This window comes from Nicotiana attenuata, chromosome 9 (genome assembly GCF_001879085.1).
Source record: "Nicotiana attenuata strain UT chromosome 9, NIATTr2, whole genome shotgun sequence".
In the NCBI taxonomy this organism is placed as follows: Eukaryota; Viridiplantae; Streptophyta; class Magnoliopsida; order Solanales; family Solanaceae; genus Nicotiana; species Nicotiana attenuata.
The window spans coordinates 25,695,495-25,699,823 of NC_031997.1; positions in this window are offsets into that span (position 1 = coordinate 25,695,495).

Here is a 4,329-nt window from a genome sequence, read left to right on the forward strand (position 1 = left end):
GCTAATTCATAACGGATCTACTCCTAGAAACTAAGGTTGTCCATGTTGTTCTTTCCTTATAAAGTTATTCTAAACAAGTGTGTATGATCCTTAAATCCTACTAAGGTTCATATTGATGGTAGGGATGTCCATAATATTCTTAGGTCACTCCAAAAGGTTTAGAAAAAGGTTTAGAACTTGATTCGATGAGTCGAGCATGCATTATATATATATATATATGTATCTATTTACTCTACCGAGCCGCACTATAGTCGGCCGGGTACGGCACCTATTGTGCAACCACTGATCAGTTGGGCTTACCGAGCTCGATGTGGCCGGGTACGATTCTACCGAGCCTTATGATGGCCGGGTACGTTTTTACCGAGTCCTCTTTGAGGCGGGGTACGATATGATGATGATGATGCCCACAGAGGTGTATGTTTTTTTAAAAAGTTTATGTATATATATGTATTATGCATTTCATGTCAGTAGCCCCCAGAGGCACTCAGATGTTACATGTTGTATCTCCTCTATCTCTCTTTACATTGTTGTTTTTATTTATGTTTTCCTGCCTTATATACTCGGTACTTTATTCGTACTGACGTCCCTTTTGCATGGGGACACTGCGTTTCTTGCCCGCAGGTCCCGATAGACAGGTTGACATTCCTCCAAGTAGGCTATCAGTTCAGCGGAAGGTGTTGGTGCACTCCACTTGCTTCGGAGTTGCCTATTTGGTCAGTATGCTTTGGATATGTATTGATTGGTATGGCGGGTCCCTGTCCCGACCTTTATGATATTAGGTACTCTTAGAGGCTTGTAGACAGATGTCAGGTGTATGGATACTTGTATGGCCTTTTCGGCTTATGTTTTGAGTTTACAAATGGTCATGTCGGCCTTATAGGCCCGTATGTGACATGTATAAGTTTGCATATCATGGTGGGTCATCATATGTTGAGTATCCCCCTATGTTTCATTCTTGTTATCTCATGACGAGTTTTCTAGCTCATTTACCATGATAGTATGATAAGAAAGATATGTTATGTTGGTACTCGGTTGAGTAAGGCACCGGGTGCTCGTCGCGGCCCATCCGGTTTGGGTCGTGACAAAAGTGGTATCAGAGCAGTTCTGTCCTAGGGAGTCTACAAGCCGTGTCTAGTAGAGTCTTGTTTATGGGTGTGTCGTGCACTACACTTATAAGCAGGAGGCTACAAGGCATTTAGGACTGTCACTCTTTCTTCTTACTCTAGATCGTGTGGTAGAGCTCAGTTGTAAGAATTCAAACTTCTAAATTCTATTTTATCTGTAATACAATGATACCTACATCGAGAAAGATAGTTGGTTAGATATTGAATGTGGCTCTGGAAGAGATGAGTTAGAGGAACTCGATTTTGCATCACACTGATGATGACTAAATGTAAGTTCTTCAGCAGATCATGTGTCTACTAAGATGTGTGAGCTTCTTGAGAAGGAGCCCCAAGGCATGGATATCTATCCACCCATATGGTTAAAAGCAACAAGAGAATTAGAAGGTAGATACAAGTTTCAACAAATAAAAGAAGTAAGGTGGCGAAGGTTACGAGGTACCAGTTAATGAAGGTTCAGTATTTACAATTCAGGCAGAGAAATACATGCATTCTGAGTTATCTTGAACAGTAACAGAGTTATATACAATTGACCACACCCATCTCAATTATGCCCTATGGGAGCTGACAAATATAATTTAAGAGAATGATGCAATATGAGGATCAAGCTGGGATTAGTGTAACCAAAAATTATGGATGGATTGTTATCATTAGCTAACATTTCCGAAGGGTAGTGCAGATGTGGTAATAGATCTCCTTGTGAGACACCCAGATGATGAACTCTAGAATAGTGCAATCAGATATGAATACTAGAATATTCAGAAATTTCAGAAGATAGGCAGTAGAATAAGGGTGTAATTGTGATTGATAAGAGGATGACGCTTAGGCCTTTGATTGAGTAATGATTTAACGAGAAAGGGATTTTATTAATTGCACGGGATTAGAATACCCCCATAAGATGAATCGCATTGGGATGCAATGAAATATGGTTATTGAAGTATAGTATTATCCCTAGGTGGATCAGGAAAATCACTTCAGATGTTCCTCGATAAGATGTGAGCCCTAGTGATAGTGTATTACGTAAGAGGTTACAAGTTATCAGTGATAGATTATATTTCAACATTAAGGTGAATAAACAATAGATGGGTACAAGTTCCAACGTACAAGATGAGATTTGTTTGTTATTCTTAAGATGAATAATAATGAGGAAGCACTAAAGGACTTAGATTTATACATATAGGATAAGCAGCGAAAGAGTAACCTGGAGTTGGGTAGCAAACATCGGTAATAATAAACCGAAGTAAGTTTTATGGTATAGGCACTCATACAATGGCTCAGTCGTACATACTGCATGACATAAGGTAGCAAATGTTACGATGTTGGAAAAATTCCGACCACAGGTCGTGGTATGAGAAAGAAGCCTAAAGGTGGGAATACCCTGGCCTTTGGATTTATTTATAGAAAAGTTTCCTAGATTTCAAGGACAATATTAAAGAATTCTTAAGAGCTACAGGTTATGAGACTGATAAGCGCATTAATCAACATTCGAGGATGAATGTTTCAAAGGGAGGAATGATGTTACACCCCGTGTTTTCGTACGTAAGAGTACATCATAAGTCAATTAAAGTAAGCTCAAAAAGGGAATCATCTTTTAAAAGTTTACAAAGTTAGTTCATCATGTTAACGTGGAGGTTACAAATATTTAAGATCATTAGTACCAAGTAGCAAGAGGGTTTGAAGGCTTAGAAGCTAAACGAATTGAAGAAAATAAGTTTCGTCGAAAGTCGACAAGTTGGAATGTTTTACCATGTACTTTTGGGGTGATACTAGGGTTATTAACATTATAAGGAGATTATATTATGAGTTATTTTAGTCGTACGATAGTTGGCGCTATGTTTTGAATTCAAGCGAGTTGTGGAACAAAAGTTGGAAAAAGGTCATCACAAGTTCCATTCATAAATGTGCTGAAAATTAGGTCAAATGTAACAGAGTTTTTCTTCCAATATACTTGGAATTAGGGGATGATCTACCTATCAAATTAAAGATCTATGAGTCTAGTTTCTAATGCAATAAATCGTTTGTTGATACGATATTGGAGTAGAGAGATATTTGCATTTTCGTGAGACAGCGCAGACTGATAGGTGACAAGTAGGTGCATCACCTACTTGCCAAAAGGAGAGGTCTCAATTAAACCTCCTAAAGTCGGCTAAGAGGGGAAATTTAAAGGATTATAAACTCAATTATTTCACCCATCTTCCAGACTTTGAAAACCTAATTGAACCCCTGCAACTCCTCCCCAAAAATCCCACACAAACCCTAGGGTATTCCAGGTGTTACGACGCGATTCTAGTGCTGAAAAGTCCGGACAGCATGCTAGTTTCTCTTTCTCCTTCTTGTATCCGTGTTGAGGAACTTATTTTTGATGAAAAAGGACCAGGTTTCGTGGGTGATACTCAGTACAAGGTAAGTTTATGCTTCTCCTTCCATTATCTATGCGTTTGCGAGTTGTAACTCGATCGTAAAAAATAGACCTAGCTAGTTTCGGAAGAATGGTATGTTGTTTGATCTTGTGCAATGGTTGGCTGGTTGTGAACTTATTTTTAAGTTAAATTCATGGCTGGTTTATTGGATAAAAGGTGTAATGATGTACTTTTGGTTGTATTTCTCAATTTGAAAGAAAAGACAAGTCGAAACGTGTTTAAGTAAACCGAAAAATTATGTTTGAGTTGATGAACTTGTGGGACTGTTTTTGGGCTGTTTTGTGTTGGTATTGGGTTGTCACTTTTACTACTGTTTTTATGGAGTTGAGAGGAGGAAGGGTGTGGAGAAACACCACATAATGGCAAGGTTGTTTGTTGGTCGTTCATCGTAACATTTTCGGATTGTTTGACACTATTACGGTTGTCGTGATGTGTATGAAGTGATAGGGGTATGTTGGGCTGTTTGTGATTATTTTGACTAGTGTGAAGTCCTATATATAGGGGAGGTGTTGTACATTTCATTGTAAAATAGATTGTGGTCGATACATAATAGTTACGACGCTTTAACGATAACGAGAATGTCATTTCTCTTATTGTAGACTAAGGAGCCGTGAAATTGCATAGCTTGAGGTTGGGAAGAATATACAAGGTATGTTAAGGCACTTCCTTCGTTCTTTTGGCATGATCTAAAGTAACATGAACATAAACGGTACGCTAATTCATAACGGATCTACTCCTAGAAACTAAGGTTGTCCATGTTGTTCTTTCCTTATAAAGTTATTCTAAAC